The following is an 18,331-nucleotide window of genomic DNA, read 5'->3' as shown; positions in this document are numbered from 1 at the left end:
AGTGAAAAAAGCCAATCTCTGAAGATCATATACCCTAGGAGCCCATTAACATTTTTGTAATAACAAAATTAGATTAGTTGTTGCCAAGGGTTAGGGCTGGTGGGAAAGGAGGAAGATGGGTAAAGAGGTAGCAAGACAGAAAGTTGTGTGTTGATGAAATCTAATCTTGACTGTGTTGGTGGTTACATGAATCTACACTTGTGAAAAGGTGGCATGGAACTGCGCATGCACACACACACGCACGCATGCCAGTGCCCAGTTTCTTGGTTTTGATGTTGTACTATATATAATCCAGAAGATGCGACCCTGTATGGAAACTGGATGAAAGTTATATGGGACCTCATACTATTTTTGCAACATCCTGTGTATCTAACTATTTCAAAATAAAAAGTTAAGTTTTAGAAAGAATATGTACTAAAAGGAAATGTTCGTAATATATTAGAAAAAAAGCGAGTTTCAAAATGATAAAACCATATGATCGCACTTCAGTATTTCATATCATTTGATATATATACCTGGAAGTAATGATTAAAATATTCTGACTGGTAAGATGATGGATTCTTTTGTGTGTGTGCTTTTCTATAATTTCTATAGTATAGATGAGTTGATACCACTTTTGCAGTTGGAAAAAGCAATTTTCATAATGGGAAATTTAAAAAATCTAATTCTGGAATAAAATTTAAATAATTCACATTAAGAGATTATATAAAGGTTTTTTTTATATTGGTTACACTGATTTAGTATTAAAACAGCTATTAGCTGAGATTGAAGAGTATATTTGTACTCTAAAACATGTTGTGTTTGTAAATTTAAAGCTCTTTTGTGCTTTTTGTATTAGAAATGTTTTGTATGATGTTCTGAATCAGTGCTGTCCAATGTAAGTATATGCATTGCAAGCCACATGAAATTTTAAACTTTGCTAGCCACAGTGGGAGAGTGAAAAGCAGGTGAAAATAATTTTAAGAATTTATTTTGTTTAATCTGTTTTATCTAAAATACTACCGCTTCAGCATGTAATCAACATAAAATTGCAGTAAGACTTTCTGTGTTCTTTTTATCATACTAGGTCTTTGCAATCTGGTGTGCATTTTGTAATTACAGCACAGTTGAGTTCAGACTGGCCAGCTTTCAAGTGCCCAGTAGCCACATGTGGCTACCATATTGGAGAGTTAGTAGTAGTAGTTGAGAGCCAAGGTTTTGGTGTCCTACCTAAGTTCAACTAACACCAGCTCTGTCATTTGCTAACCTTATGTCCTTGGCCATGTTACTTAAACTTGTGCTTTTGTTTTTCATTTGTGGATGGTAACTTCTCCACAGGGGTATTATAAGTACTAAATGAGTGAGTTACTGTATGTAGCAACTTGGCGCAGGACCTAGCACAGAATACATATTGTTAAAAAAGAAAAACAACAACAAAACAAAAAAACCCAAAAACCTATTGGATTGGATTGGATTGGATCGAATGACTCATTCTAAAGGCACAACTGATTTCTTTTTTTTTAAATTTTTTTTTTAATGTTTCATTTATTCTTGAGAGAGAGAGACAGAGTATGAGTGGGGGAGAAGCAGCGCGATAGAGGGACACAGAATCCAAAAGAGGTTCCAGGCTCTGAGCTGTCAGCACAGACCCCAACATGGGGCTTGAACTCAGAAGCCGTGAGATCATGACCTGAGCTGAAGTTGGACGTTTAACCACCTGAGCCACCCAGGTGCCCCTAGGCAAAACTGATTTCTTAATGTTACTACTGAAAAATACATAAGTAGTACATGAGGTGGTCTTTGTGTTCCAGAATTGAATTTTTGGGACCTAAGTTTTAAATGATGATTGAATAAATGGACAAATATTTGAGCACTCATGTAGAGTGTATTGCACCAGGCACTTGAACATTTAGACTGTAAATCTTAAGATGATATATTCAAATACTTTATATTTGCATAGCACTTTACATTTTCCATACCTTTTTTATGTCCGTTTTCCCAATGTAATCCTCAAAGCAATCCTGAGATAAAGTTGTTATTCCAGCTTCCACAGTTAAGGAAGTTGGGGCTCAGACAAGTGAAGTAACTTACTTGATTTCCTACCCAGTTAGTAGAATGGAAGAAATAGAAATGTGACATAATTAAATGGACAAATTAATATAGTACCAAAGTATTTTAACTGCATTCTTTTAATTCTTTCCCTTCACCTTTGCCATCTCACGGGAGAACATGTCACCCTTTTCCAGGGCCGTTAAAATTAGAAAAGGGCCATAATATAATGTTTGCTGAATAGCTACTTTGCTTAGAATTATCCTGAGATTATTAGGTTAATCATATCACCTATGATGTAAAAAGTTACCATAAGCCTGTATAGATTGGGTGATTTATTTTGCTTGTTGTGATGTTTTTCAGTCTGTCTCTTGATCAAATAGGCCCATAAAAATGGGCCGAGAATATGCAGTATGTGCTGACTGCCATAAAATCACCTTTGAAGTACTGTTCATCGCTTGACTCATTCAGAAAATTACACAATTCTTTGAAAGAACATGCCATGCCACCATTAAAATCAGTGGTCAGAAGCAGCAGTGAGTTTGTGAATTATTGACTCTCCCAAGGCAGTGGTGCAGTGGAAGGTATCTGTCTCCTGAGCAGGGTCTGATGGAGCACACGTATCATTAGACGTTCAGCATCTGTGTTCTGTTATGTACATTCTGCTATCCTGGTATGTACTGCTGTCTTTATTTGTGGTTTTTTCCTCCAGTTAAGAAAATTAAAGAAGTCACTCACAGGACATGTAATTTGTTGTGTACTCTGGGACAAAATGTATGACCGTAAACTGTCAGCTTATCCTGACATGTACTTTTGGTGTGCATCATTGAAGTGAATTTATAAGAAGGGGAATTACATTTTGGTGCTCAGGACCGGAGTGATAAATAATACGGGGAGGTGGGTAGGTAGTGTTCTTTGCCCCCTGATTTTTTCTCTGCCCTTTGTTTTTGTTTTTGGCCCCGCAGGATGTGCCTGACAATGCCTCGTCTCTGGTCTACCCAACCTATAAATCATGTACAAAAAACCCATCAGAATTCTATACGGAGAACTTACTTCTGATCTAGGTGAATCTTAGCAACATGAAATTCTGCAATTAGTGTTTGGTTTTGTTTTTTTCTTTATTGGAAGGTTATGAGGATTGTGGAATTTGGCTGTCCAGACAGACTGAAATTTGATGGAATTATGTTTCAAAGAGTCTTAGGATGTCTTAAAAGTTTCACTATACACAGTTTTCTGCTTACTGCAGTTGTGAATGAAAGCTTTAAAAATATCACATTGTAAGACATTATGTATGTACAGATAACAGATTGGGATTTTAAACTGAGTTGCACTAAGTTGAAGTTCCCTGAAATTTGCAGAACTAGATGATTTCTGTGTCTCCTCCAGTTGTAAAATTCTGTGATTTGTGTCAGTTTTGGCAGTTTATAATAATGAAATGACTTAAATACCATGATGCCAAATTACTTGTTTAAAAGTATATGGAAAATAATTTATTTGTAATGTCTCACTCCTCTATTCCAAGATAATGTCCGTAGATATTTGTATATTTCAGAATTTGAATAGGAATAGGAAGGCTTTATGTGTTAAAATTTTTTGGCAAGAGTATGTATAGCTGAAGTTTCCTTATTTAAGATATAGTTAGTGTTTTTATTTTGAAATCCTTCATTTGTGGACTTAAAAATCTTTGTTCTGTTTTTCCCGGTCTAAAAAATTAAACTTTCAGACTGACCAAAACTAGATTCAGTTAATCTCCTATTAAGGATCCTTAAGATACAGGCTTTCTGTCAAAACATTGGTGTGGAAGGCGTTTTAACTACAGACAGGTGTGCTGCAGTCCTAGTGGTAGTCTTTGTTATATCTTTTAATTAAAAGAATGACTCTGATGCTTCTCTCTGTTTCTTATTTTTACAAAGTTTGTATTTCTGCAATAGTTAATCCTGGGTCCTGCCTCAAGGCAAAGCTTGGTTCTAATACAGCAGGAGTAATTTGCACTTTTTAAAAAGATTTTTTTTAAGCTTTATTTATTTTTGAGAGAGGGAGAGAGCGAGAGAGAGCATGAGTGGGGGAGGAGCAGAGAGAGGGAGACACAGAATCGGAAGCAGGCTCCAGACTCTGAGTTGTCAGCACAGAGCCCAATGCGGGACTCGAAATCGCGAACCATCACAAGATCATGACCTGAGCCAAAGTCGGACGCTTAACCGAATTCGCGAACCATCACAAGATCATGACCTGAGCCAAAGTCCGACACTTAACCGACCGAGCCACCCAGGTGCCCCTACACTTTTTTATGCTTAGCATTTATTGAACAAACCGTAATTGAGTGAGTTAGGTACTGTAACTGTAAGACCTAGAACGAGCTTCATTAGGTAACAGGAAGACGTGTGGGACACAGCTCATCGAAGGTTTCATCAGTAACCTGGCCCCAACCTACCTAATAATTATGCTGATAAAGGCCAACATTTAATGGGCATTTAATGTATAGTAGGCACTATATTAAGCCCATTTCATGCATTGTCTCATTTCATCGCTTTAAATTTATGATATATATCTCCATTTCAGATAATGAAATGAGGCTTAGAGTTTACATTCCCAACCTGAGTTTACATAGCACAGTTGCACGTGACTCAGATCTTTTCCAACTCCACATTTATATTGTTTCTATTTAGTTTTCCTCTGAAGATGGCATTGCCACCTATATAGCCACCAATCTGTAGACATCATTTTTTTTTTAAGTTTATTTACTTTTGGGGGGGAAGGGGCAGAGAGAGAGGGAGAGATAGAATGCCAAGCAGGCTCCACGCTGTCAGCGCAGAGCCCAATGTGGGGCTTGAACTCATGGACCGTGAGATCATGACCTGAGCCGAAACCAAGAGTCGGACGCCCAACCGAGCCCCCCAGGCGCCTCTGTAGACATCATTTTAAGACACCCACCTGTAGCAGCCAGGTATCAAATTCTGTTACTCTATTTCTCCTGTATTCCTGTTGCTACCACCTCACTTCAGGTCCTCATTATTTCATTGTGAACTTCATTAATTGCAAGCCTCTCTAGTCCAGACTTGCACCTGGACTATTGCAGTAGCCTTGGTCGGCTAGGTAGTCAGTGATCTCTCTAGAAAACACCTAGATCATGTAGCTTGTCTGCTTAGAATACTTGGTTGCTGCCTGATTGCCCAGGGAGGTATTGCCTTGTCTCCTTAAACGTCATGTGCAAGGCCCAGCCTGGGTTGGCACTGTCCTACCCACCCGCTCATGTTTGCCTGTTCTTACCATGCACCTTTTGGTCAAACTTAAGTGTTCCTTCAGCATGTTCTTTGTGACAGTGCCTGAAGACTCTTACCTTATTACTGTTACTTGGTAAAGTAAACAGTAAACACCACCTTTGCATGGTAAGACCCAGCTCATGTCAACTCTTTTGGGAAACCTGTCTTGATTCTTTTTTTCTGTGATCATAGAAGAACTGTGTGTATTTCTCTAGCAGCACATCGTCATTTTGCACCAGAATTTCTTGTTAACATTTGTTGCCCCAAATATAAATTTGAAGCCCTCATGGGCAGGGACAGTGACTGTTATTCAGTCTTCAGAGGCAGGATCTTACTTTGCTGCAGCTTTGTACTCTTAGGTGTTCCTTTTCAAGTGTAATCCATTCTCCAATCTCTAGTGTAAAATGTTTCCTTTTTAAAATAATGTCATATTGGTTAACCCTTTGTGCACATAGGTTATGTCCTTTCAAAAAAAAAATCACTCGGTAAATGACTTGGAAATACTACCCACATTTGTTTACTTTCTCTCTAGTTTTTATAGAATTTTTACTCTTTGCATAGTATTATTCTTAAGATAGGTTCCTTCATTATCTCCCTTTCAAACTCATACTTGCTTTTCTGCTCACAGCTGAGACTACAATTTATTGCAAAATAGAATTTTTTAAAAGTTTATTTATTTATTTTGAAAGAGAGAGACATGGGAGGGACAGAGGAAGAAAGAGAGAAGGCTCTGTCTGCACTGTCAGCAAAGAGCAGGATGTGAGGCTCCAACTCATGGACCTGGAGATCATGACCCGGACTGAAAGCAAGATTTGGATGCTTAACTGACTGAGCCACCCAGGCACCCCAAAATAGAATTCTTGTGAACCAGTGTCTTTTTTAAAAAGGTTCTCCTTCTCAGGAGAACTAAAAAATACCTTTCTCTTAAATTCCGTTCTGTTCTCTGCTTGCTGGCTTAAGGTTTTAGCAACAGCTATCTTGAAAGGTTTGTAAAACAGTGGCTAGCCTGGTCTAGATGCAATATGGTTTAAAGGAGGATAGGATTAAAATTGACCAAGTCATGAAGTCTGTTTTTCTTAGAAATTTTGAAGCTCAGTAGGACTCAGAATGGGTGGAATTCTCTTAGCAAGGGGTTTTCAAGAGATGGGTTGGAGAATTTTTTGAACTCGTTAATATAATACAGATATTGGTATTTTACCTATTATTTTCAGAGTGGAAGTCCTATATGAGCTTTCCCTTTCAGTCGGTTCTATTTTATAAATGAAGCCTCTTAATTGTTTATCAGTATTTTTAAAACTCATTGACCTAATGAATTTCATGAAAGAAGATACTTCTGATGAATTGGAATGTTTTTGTAAAAAGAGAATTTTACATTTTCAGTTAACCTGTTAGCTATTAATATGCATTTAATTACTGGAACACGACTTTGGGAATAAACAAATACCCAGTGAAAATAGAGACTAATGCCGAACTGCAGAGTTGGCTTCTAAAAAGAGGTTACATGCAAACTTAGAAAGTCCATACCTAGTTTTAAAAGCATTTACAAACAGGAAATGTTCTATATAAGCATGAATAAATTTAGTACACAGCAACCATGTTGATCCCTAGCTCGGGAACTTTTGCTAAATTTAGTGTTTGGCTTAATCCTATTAGTTAAACCAGCTAATGGTAACTCGATGAATCTTTGTGATCCTTTTGTTTTGAAAGGTATATTTTCAGATGTAATTTTATTCATAACATGCACAGAAAATTGTATAAGGATATTTCCTTGTTTTTCTCAGTGACCAGTATAGTCTTCACTCTTTCAGTTATGTTTTGTAATCACCAGAATTTTGTTTTGTTTCCAGTTCATTGATCTTGTCAAGTAAATAGGTCCTAATTATCTTTTCCTAGTCCTCTTTCCTTTATCCAGGCTGTCTAGTTTTATATGAAATAGGGCTTTAGAAATGAGAGTTTTATTGTAACTCTTTACTTTTGTTTACTTATTTATTTATTTATTTTGGTAACTCTTTACTTTTTCAAGTGTCTTATTTATATAGTGGAACTTAAATTTATAGTAGTGTTTCCAAAGTCTTAATAATAGGCAGTGTGGTGAAGTGTAAAAATCTTTCAAATTCTACATAATGACAAACATATCTTGGATATTTCTGTGTCATTTTAACTTTGCTAAGTCTAGTGCTAATGAGTCAGATTTTTGAGGAAAGAGGTGTGAGCTAAACTTGTAACTTTGACTTCCTGGTGGTGTCTGCTCCTTAATCTTTCATTGTGAAACTCTTACCTTGATGTAATTGAGTAAATCCATCAGGGTTGCACAAAGTAAGATACAGAATGTGGTTTTCTTGTGTGATATATATATGTATATATATATTTTTTTCTTTCAAGAACAGACTTTTGGACTGATGGATTGCCCTTTTGAGTTAGAATATTTGTAGTCTGCAGATAAATCAGACTTTTTCTACAGGTCCGTTCTTGAGGATTCTAATTGGATCTTCAGTTAAGCAAGTATTTGTTGTAAGTTATGGAATACCATTTATTGTATATGAATGAACATATTTTTAATTCTTGCGACTGGCTGTATTTAGACTCAAGAAAGTGATCTTGTTGGCTTCCTTTGCATCTGCTTTGCAGCAAAAAACAGCCTAAGAATGATGAATGCGGAGCAATTAGTGCCAGTTTCCACTTGTCTTACGTGATTTGGATTTTCCTCATCTAACCTGAAAATTCATTTTAATTAGTAGTTTAAACCTTTTTACCACCACCCTACCCCATCCCCCCCAAACAAACAAACAAACAAACCCTAGCCCTGGAATTGAAAAAAGCAAGACTTCTGGTAAATGAGAGTTGGCTTACTTTCTTTCCTTACCTCTGGCTTTTCAAGACTCAGGGATTCAAAAGTAGTGAAAGAAGTCCCATCTCTCCCTGTGTCTAGCCCCATGAAAACTTACATGCCATAAGCAAGAAAGAACCAGCTAGGTAATTGACCTTTAAGTAAACTTAGCCTGGCTGTGATTTTTGCCTTTCATATCTTTTCTTGTGCTGGGCCTAAAAACTTTCGGACTAGATACTGGTGTAGAGATCGGGAAGAAGAATAGGATTTTACTCTACTATATAGGCAATATAAGAAATAACATAGTGACCCCAAAATTACATGAAGTTGTAAACAAGCTGGATTTATGAACTCTTCCAGCCATCAGGAAAACCACTTTATGCCTTGGTGAAAACTGTGGTGGTACAGATTGTTTCTGAAGAGATGCATGTTATAATTTATGGGGTGAGTTTGTGTAATGGTAATGATGGTATTGATACTAAATTTACAGCTAAAATGTTAGGCTTATTTGCCAATTAAAATTACTGGGAAGGAAGATAGAGCATTTTGAAAATACTTACAAGCTAGTGAGAAATACTTTACTTTACAAAAAACAGATGTATTTGTAGCATTTCTGTAATACATTATCAAATAGTACCGAACAACTAGATTTGATGTCCTGATTTTAAAGAAGTGATGAACAAGAAAACATTAATTTATACACTAATGTATAATTTCTCTATTACTCTGTATTACTAAATCGTCTATTATTTAGGAAAAACTAAAAAGTATTGTAATCAGGAGAAAAAGCACAACATCTTGTCATCTGGGCTTAATTTTTTAACTTTATTAAAATATAATTGGCCTGTAAGAAACTTCGTGTTTAAAGAAGAACCTGGAGAAACCACCACAAGTGAAATAATTATCTGTCATCTCTAAAAATTTCCTCTTGCCCTTTGGTAATTCCTCCTACCCTTTTCTGTTCCCAGTCAACCACTAATCTGCTTTCTGCAACTACACATTAGTATGCGTTTTCTTGAATTTTGTATACATGTGATCCTACAACATATACTTTTTGGTTTTCCTTTGGTTTCTTTGAATCAGCGTACTTATTTTGAGATTTGTCCATATTTTTTCCTTTTTATTGCTGAATAATATTCCATTGTACACCTGTTCTACTTGTTTATCCACCTGTTGATGGACATTTGCGTTTCCAGTTTCTAGCCAGTACAAATAAAGCTGCTCTGTACATTTCCAAACAAGTCTTGGTGTACACCTATATGCTTTCATTTCTCTTGGGTTAAGCGCTGGAGTCACTGGGTATTTTTAATGTTTTAACAAACTGCCAAACTGTTTTTTCATGGTGGCTTTGTATTTTAAATTCCCAAAGCGGTGTGTGAGTTTGTGTTGCTCCCCATTTCTGTCAACCTTGATGTGTGTGTTTTTAAGTTTAGGCAGATAGAGGATGCTTGAAGGTCTCTTATTGTGGTTTTGTATTTTCCTGATAACTAATAACATTGATCGTTGTTTTCATGTGCTTATTTGCCATCTGTATATTTTAAGGTTTTTTGTGGGTTTTTTCCCCCAGATCTTCTACCCATGTTTAAATTGGGTTGTGTGATTTACTGAATTGTGATAGTTCTTTATTCTAGATTCAGGTGTATGTTTTAAAAGTCTTCTGAAGAACACTGGTTTTAGATGAAGTCCAATTTGTGATTTTTTTCTCTTACAACTTTTACTTTTTGTGTCATACCTAAGAAATCTCTGCCAAACGCAACGTCACCAAGCTTTTCTCAGGTCTTTACTTCTAGGAGTTTTATAGTTTTAACTCTTAAATTTGGATCTTCAGTCTGTTTTGAGCTGATACTTGTATACGTATTTGTAAGGGTGAATTAGGTGGTTTCTTTTGGTTTTGTTTTTTACATATGCCCATCCTGTTACTCTAGGATCTTGTATTGAAAAGATTATATCTTCATTTGAATTGGCTTGGTATCTTGGTGAAAATCAATGGACTGTATACATGTCACTTTCTGGACTCTGTTTTGTTCCCTCAATCTCTGTCTTTACACTGGTACTGTGCTGTCTTAACATTTTTTTTGTTAGGCTCTTGAAATTGGGGAGTATTAAGATACACTTTTGTTCATTTCAAAGTTATTTTGGCTATTCTAGGTCCTTTGTATTTGCATATAAATTTTAGCATCACCTTGTCAGTTTCTGCAAAAAAAGCTGGGATTTTTAAAAGATTTTTTTTTAACTTTTATTTTTGAGAGAGACAGAGTGAGAGCGGGGGAGGGGCAGAGAGAGAGGGAGACACAGAATCTGAAGCAGGCTCCAGGCTGTCAGCACAGAGCCCGATGCGGGGCTCGAACTCATGGACTGTGAGATCATGACCTGAGCCGAAGTCAGACGCTTAACTGACAAAGCTACCCAGGCGCCCCAAGCCTGCTGGGATTTTTATTGGGATGCATTGAATTTGTAGAAAACAGACATCTTAACCACATTAGATTTAGTAGTCAATCTCTGAAAACTGTGTGGGTTTCCCATTTAGGTCTTCTCTTAGTGGCGTTCTGTGGGTTTCATTCTTGGGTATCTTTTGTCAAATTCATCACAAAGTGTTTCACATTTTTGATGCTATCTATGTAACTGTTTCTACTTTAAAGATTTTAATTTCTGGTTGTTTTTAGCTGGTTTATACAAATAGTTATTTTTGTGTGTCTTGTTTCCTGCATCTTTGCTAAACTTACTGCCTCTGTAGCTTTTGTGTGGATTTTGCAGTTTTTTCTATAGATGACCCTATCAGTGAATTAAGACAGTTTTACTTTTCCAGTTTTGATGTCTTTTATTTTTCTTTACTTGCCTACTACACTACCTCTTCAGAATAGTGTTGAATAGAAACTGTAAAGAGTGGACATCCTTACATTGTTCTTGAGTTTTAATTCAGTCTTTTATCGTTAAGTATGGTATTAGCTGTACTTTTTTGTAGATTGAGGAAGTTCTTTTCTACTTTGCCAAGAGTTTTTAATTAAGGAATGAACGTTGGATTTGTCAAGTACATTTCCCTGCTCTGCATCTCCTGCATTTGTTAAGATCATACAGTTGTTCATGTTTAATGCCGAATTACGTTGGTTGGTTTTTGGAATTTTAAACCAACCTTGCATTCCTGGGGGAAAAGCCCACTTTGTCATGATACATTTATGTTCTTGGCAATAATCCGTGTTCGATTTTTAAAAAAGTTTTTTAAATGTTGGTTTATTTTTGCGAGAGAGAGACAGAAACAGAGCATGAGCCAGGGGAGGGGCAGAGAGAAGGAGACACAGAATCTAAAGCAGGCTCCAGACTCTGAGCTGTCAGCACAGAGTCCTACGCAGGGCTCGAACCCACAAATCATGAGATCATGACCTGAGCCAAAGTCAGATACTCAACCATCTGAGCCACCCAGGTGCCCCTAGATTTTTTTTTTTCTTTAAGAATATTTGCACTTACTCATGAAGGCCATTGGTATGTGGTTTACTTAACCTTGTCATGTAGTTGGTTTTGTATTCATACTAATGTGGGTCTCATAGAATGAGTTGGGAATTCCTTCTTCGTTTTCATTTTTCGGGAGGGGTTTCTGTAGAATTAGTATTAAGTCTTTTTAAATGTTTGGTAGAATTCACCAGTGGAGCCGTCTGAGCCTAGAGTTTTGTCTATGGAGGTTTGAAATGCAAATTGAATTTCTTTAAAATTTATAGAGATATTACTTGTTTCTTCTTGAGTGAGCTTTGGCAGTTTGTGCCTTTCAAGGAATGTAGGAATTTGTCCATTTTACCGAAATAAAACTGTTGGTAATATTCCCATATTATCCTTTTAAGATGTGTAGCAGCTATCGAGATGTCACCTTATTCCTTATTGTTGACCTGTGTCTTCTTTTTCTGATGAGTCTGGCTTATCAGAATTTTATTGAGCTCAACAAGATTTTGGTTCCATTGTTTTTCTTATGTTTTCCATTGATTCCTGATCTGGTCTTTATTTTGTGTATTTTGAGTTTCATTTACTCTTCTATTCCTAGTTTCTTAAGGTGTCAGTTTGATGTGATTGATTTGAGAACTTTGTTTTTCAGATAGACCTTTAATGCTATAAATTTCCCTTTTGAGTGTTTCTTTAGTTACAGTCCATACAATTTGATATTATTGTATTTCGTTTTCATTCCGTTAAAAGTGATTTATAATTTTCCCTCCCTCTTTTGGCTGATGCATGATTTCAAGTTGTCACCTTGTTTCCAAACGTGAGGTTTTTCCAGTTACCCTTCTGTTTTTGACTTCTGATTTAATTATGTCCACTTTCTTATTAGATACATAAATAATTAGAATTGTGTCTTCTTGAGGAATTGAGCCCTTGTCATTATGGGATCACCGTTATCACTGATAAGTTTTTTTGTTCTGATACTCCTTTGTCATATATCAAGGAGGTTTAATAAATGAGTAGGGTTATCGTGACTTATCTTTTTCCATAATTGTGTCTTTTTTTTTTTTTTTTTTACTTTATTTTGAGAGAGAGCACGTGCATGTGTGTGTAAGTGTGCAGGTGGGGAAGGGGTAGAGAAAGAGGAAGATAGAATCTCAAGCAGGCTCCTCACTGTCAGCATGAATCCCAGTGTGGGGCTAAACTTGCACACCATGAGATAATCACCTGAGCCAAAATCAAGGCTCAGATGGTTAACCGACTGAGCCACCCAAATGCCCTTTTGTCTTTATCTTTGAAATGGATTTCTTACAGGCAGATATAATTAAATTTTTGTAGTTAAATAAAGATCATTTACATTTAATGTGATTATTGATATGATTGGTTTTAAATCTACTGTCTTACTTTTTGTTTTCTATTTTTCCCACCTATCTTCTTCCCCTTTTCTTCTGCCATCTTTGGCTTGGTTGAGTGTTTTTTTGTTTTTGTTTTTTTCTTAATTTCTGTTTATATTCTTTATTCTTACCTGTAAGTCTTTGGTTTAATTTGTTGCCTTAGTATACTTACTTACTTACTTATTTATTTAGAGAAAGAGAGAGAAAGCATGCCTGTGCCCAAGCGGAAGAGGGACAGAGAGAGAAAGAACCCCAAGCAGGTTCTCCACTGTCAGCGCAGAGCCTGATGTGGCATTCGGAACTCAGGAACCCTGAGATCATGACCTGGGGCTAGATCCTGATAGGACACTTAACTGAGGTCACCCCGGCGTCCCTGACAGACTTTTTTTTTTTTTTTTTTTTTTTTTTTTAAAGATGTTTTCTTGGTTTTTTTTTTTTTTTTTCAACGTTTTTTTTTTATTTATTTTTGGGACAGAGAGAGACAGAGCATGAACGGGGGAGGGGCAGAGAGAGAGGGAGACACAGAATCGGAAACAGGCTCCAGGCTCCGAGCCATCAGCCCAGAGCCCGACGCGGGGCTCGAACTCACGGACCGCGAGATCGTGACCTGGCTGAAGTCGGACGCTTAACCGACTGCGCCACCCAGGCGCCCCCTGACAGACGTTTTTTTACCTATACTGTTGACCTTCGAACAACACGGGGGTTAGAGGTGCTGACTCCATATGGAATTGAAATCCACATATAACTTCTGACTCCCCTAAAACTTAACTACTGATGGTTTACTATTTATATGGAGCCATACAAATAACATGAACACTCAACACATTTTGTATATGTATTATATAGCGTATTCTTACAATAAAGTAAGCTAAGGAAAAAAATACTAACACAATCAGAGAACAGAGAAAATACATTTACGATACTGTGTTTTTCGAGAAAAAAAAAACCCACTTGTAACTGAACCCATGCAGTTCAGACTGGTGGTGTTCAAGTTCATCTGTAATGTAAGAATCTTAGAGTAGTATGCTACCACTCTTATACCTTGCCTTTCTGCTGTTACTGCTGTTGTAATCTCCCATTATATATTAACATTTTTATGTAGTCGATTATATTTTAAAGAGGTTGCAAAGTATAACAGAAGAAGTCTTTTGTATTTTCCCACATATTTACCATTTCTGGTGCTCTTCATTCCTTTGTTTAGGTCCAGATTTCCATGCGGTAATATTTTCCTTCTGCCTGAAAGACTTAGTGTAACATTCCTTGTAGCTGAGGTCTGCGGGTGATTGATTGATTTGTGTTTTATTTCTCAGAAGTTTTAATTTTTGCTTTTCTTATAACAGCTTTTTTAAAGATACAACTCCTGTATCCTACAGTTCATCTATTTAAAGTGTGCAGTTCATTGGTGTTTAGTACATTCACAGAATAACGAACTGTGGCCTCATTTCCTTACTCCCCAAAGGAATCCTGTGCTTTTTAAGCTGTCACCCTCCAGGGTATCCCCACTCCACTGCACACAGGCATCCCCAGTTCTAGGGAACCATTGATACACTCTTTCTGGTTTGGGGTATTTTGTGTAAATGAAATAATATATGTGGTCTTTTGTGACAGGGTTCTTTCACTGCCATGTTTCCAAGGCTCACCTTGGAAACAGCATGTATGTTGTAGCATGTCTCAGTACCCGTTCCTATTTATAGCCAAATAATATTGTATAATATACCACATTGTGTTTATCCAGTTGGTTATTTTGAATTTTCCCCTTTTTGGCCATTATGAATGCTGCTATAAACATTAGCATATACAATTTTTAATAGATAACATCTTTTTTTTTTTTTTTTTTAATGTTTATTCATCTTTGAGAGATGGAGACAGAGTGTGAGTGGGGAGGGGCAGAGAGAGAGGGAGACCCAGAATCCGAAGCAGGCTCCAGGCTCTGAGCTGTCAGCACAGAGCCTGATGCGGGGCTCGAACCCACAAACTGTGAGACCATGACCTGAGCCGAAGTCAGACGCTCAACGCTTGAGCCACCCAGGTGCCCCAATAGATATGTCTTAATTTCTCTTGGGTATATACCTAGAATTGCTGGGACAGTTGATAAGTCTTTAATATTTTGAAGTTTACCACACTGTTTTCCAAAGTGGCTGCACCATTTTATATTACCACTGATGGTCTACGAGCCTTCCAATTTCTTGTGCTTGTTTTGAAAGATGTTTTTGGTGGATATAGAATTCTAGGTTCAGTTTATTATCTTTTTTAATGTTGTTTTAAATTTATTTTTGAGAGAGAGAGCAGCAGCAGCAGCAGGGGCAGAGAGAGAAGGGAACAGAGGATCTTAAGCGGGCTCCATGCTGACAGCAGTGAGCCGGAAGTGGCGCTCCAACTCACAAGCCCAGAGATCAGAACCTAAGCTCACCATCTGAGCCGCCCAGACCTCTTTATCTAAGTACCTTAATACCTTAAAGTACCTTAAGTACCTTAAATATATGTTGTTCCGTTGTCTTCTGGGTTGCATCACTTCTGATGAATAATCTGCCATTCTTTTTTCTTTCTTTCTCTACAAAATGCGTTTTTAGTTGCTTTTAAGATTCCCTTTATCACTGGCTTTTGGCAGTTTGATTGTGATGAGCCTTGGTGTTGCTCTCTACGTAGAAGATGTTTATTGTGCTTAGAGTTTGTAGGGCAGCGTTTTGCTTTTTGCTGAAGCCCATATGCTACTGGTAAATATATAATGTAGTTTTACAAAATGAGATAGTGTTAAATCCACATTCATATGGCTGTAGCCATATCTGGCCAAGAAGAGCTACAATTCTTTGGATTGCCCTAGGCTCCTGTTCTTCCTCCATGGAAAAATGTCTTTAGAATGGGCCTCATAGAGGTAATTTTATCCAGTCATTATATCCAGGAAAACTAGAATCCAGTGAGATTCAGGAACTGACCCTAAGTTGTGAAACAGGTTAGTAATAATAGAACCTGGCCTAGACTTCTGGACTAGATTTGTCCTCTTCCCAACAAATGGTACCGTCTTTGTGACAAAGCAAGAGTTAAGAAGATGATTAGAGGTATTCCTCTGGATTCTATGCAGTATTAAGTGCTTTGTATTTCAGGGTTTCTTTACACTTAAGATTTGGAACTATGGCAGGCACATGTGCATTTCATAATGAATTCAGCAACTGTTTTTTCTCAATTACCAGCTCTTACTTTCCTCTGCATAATCATTTCTGTGAAGTTCTCCGTGTAGCATAGTCCATTAACTGTTCTAACTATCTTACACTTCCAATGCTTGTATATTGTCTTGGAAGTCCTATGATTTGGTTTCCACGACAGGGAAATTTGATATGACGTGATTCAGGGTGAGCATTAGGTTTCTTTTGATAGTTTCTGTTCTTCTGCCCACCTGATTTCTCCCAGTGAGGGGGTATGTCTGAGTGTGGGTTGGTGATTTTTTGTTGTTGTGACCATCGCATCCAGAGCACTTCCTTTCCCTTTGTAAGATTTCTTTTGTTTTTAGAATCCTTTCCTTTGATTATTCCTCTTGACGATTTTCTTTTAGATAACTGGAGCACCTGTAGGACTTGGGTGCAGGTGGAATGCTTTACGTGTCTTTCCTTCTTGAAGCTTCTCTGATTAATTGTACATCATATGCATTGGAACCAGATTGTCTAGTCATACGGAACATTTGCTTGCCTTGTGGAGTTAAGGTTTGATCAAACTGGTTATAGGAGGCTTTCAGAAGGCCATTTAGAAGTAATTGAGGAGAGGTGTTAGAAAAGTTTGAATTGAATTTGGAAAACTGAAGTGTTTAAAATATTTCAAAGAAAATACTGGAAAAGGGAGAATTTTTTTCAGGTCAGGTTTACTGAGGTAATTCATATTAAGCGTAACCCTTTTGGGTGTATAGGTCTGTGAATTTTTATGCACTTAGACTTGTAATTACGATTAAGAAGAACAAATTCCCATCATCCCCCCAAAAATACCATTTTGCTTTTCATCGTCAACACTATAGAAATTCCTGTCGCTGTACATCCTCAGTACTCAGCATTGCCACTTGTTTTTTTTTTTTTTTTCCTTAATAGCCAATATACATCTTAGTGGTTATCTCACCGTAGTTTTAGTTTGCATTGCCTTAATGACTAGTGATAAATCTCTTGTCATGTGTTTATGTAAGTCACCCATATATCTCTGGGGAAATGACTTCAGATTTTTTTTTGCCCATTTTTAAAGTGTGTAGTTTATTATTCAGCTTTTAGAGGTTTTTGTATAATCTAAATAACAGTTTTTTTAAATTAGATACGTATTTTGCATATTTTTTCCTCCTAGTCTGTGGCTTTTCATTTTCTTGATGGTGTCTTTCAGGGTGGAGTGGGGGCAGAGAATAAGAGGAAGGTGGTCAAAAGGTAGAAATGCCCACTTATAGATAAATACTAAGGATGTATGTACAGCATTATGACCATAATGAATACTGCTGTATAGCATATAGCAAAGTTGTTAAAAGAGTGGATTCTAAGAGTTCTCACCACGAGGAGCAAGTTTTTTCTTTTTCTTTTTTTTAATTTTTTAATGTTTATTTATTTTTGAGAGCGAGAGACAGAGAACGAGCAGGGAAGGGGCAGACAGACACAGAATTGGAAGCGGGCTCTAGGCTCCAAGCTGACAGCACAGAGCTGGGCGCAGAGATCGAACTCACAAACTGCAATATCATGACCTGAACCGAAGTTGGACGCTTAACCAACTGAGCCGCACGCGCCCTTTGAGTTTTTTCCTTTTTATTGTATCTCTGTGAGATGATGGGTGTTAAGCTAAACTTGGGGTTATCATTTTATAATAAGTGTAAATCAAGCCACATGCTACATACCTTAAACTTTTTGTTCTCAATAAAACTGGAGAGATGCTATGTTTCAGAGGATTTTTATTTTTAACTTTTTGTAATTCAATATTTTTTTTCTTTTGCAGTTTCTTTTTTTTTATGTTTTATCCAAGGAATCTTTGCATAGACGGGGTCTTAAAGATTTTCCTTTATGTTTTCTCAAAAGTTTTATAGTAACTTTGAGATTTTTCAGTAATGTGTTTGCGTTTTTAATTCTTATATATGGATAAAGTATAGATTAAGGTCCTTAATTTTTACCTGTGGACATCCCAGTTTTTTCTATACCATTTGTTGAAAGACTCTCCTTTCTTTATCAAATTATGTTGGTGTCTTTGTTTAAAATCGGATGATCATCAATGTGTGTATATATTTCTGGACTCTCCTTTTGCCAATACCACACTGTGTTTTTAAATACTGTAAGGCCAACATAAATCATAAAATCCAGCAACACTGTTGAATACTGTAAGTCAACATAAATCATGAAATCTATCCTTAAACTTGGTACTTCTTTTTCAGAAAAAAATTTTTTTGAGTATAATAG

General features: G+C 36.8%; 1 protein-coding gene across 1 annotated transcript in view; it reads left to right on the top strand.

Moving 5' to 3' along the window:
- RYBP (RING1 and YY1 binding protein) overlaps nucleotides 1-18,331 on the top strand; it is an 80,115-nt gene that overhangs the window by 12,901 nt on the left and 48,883 nt on the right. The gene's annotated exons all lie outside the window — the stretch shown is intronic.

This window comes from Panthera pardus, unplaced genomic scaffold (genome assembly GCF_024362965.1).
Source record: "Panthera pardus isolate Hobbes unplaced genomic scaffold, ASM2436296v1 HiC_scaffold_8, whole genome shotgun sequence".
NCBI lineage: Eukaryota > Metazoa > Chordata > Mammalia > Carnivora > Felidae > Panthera > Panthera pardus.
Note: the sequence above shows the minus strand (reverse complement) of the source record. Positions and strands in the feature narration are given on the sequence as shown.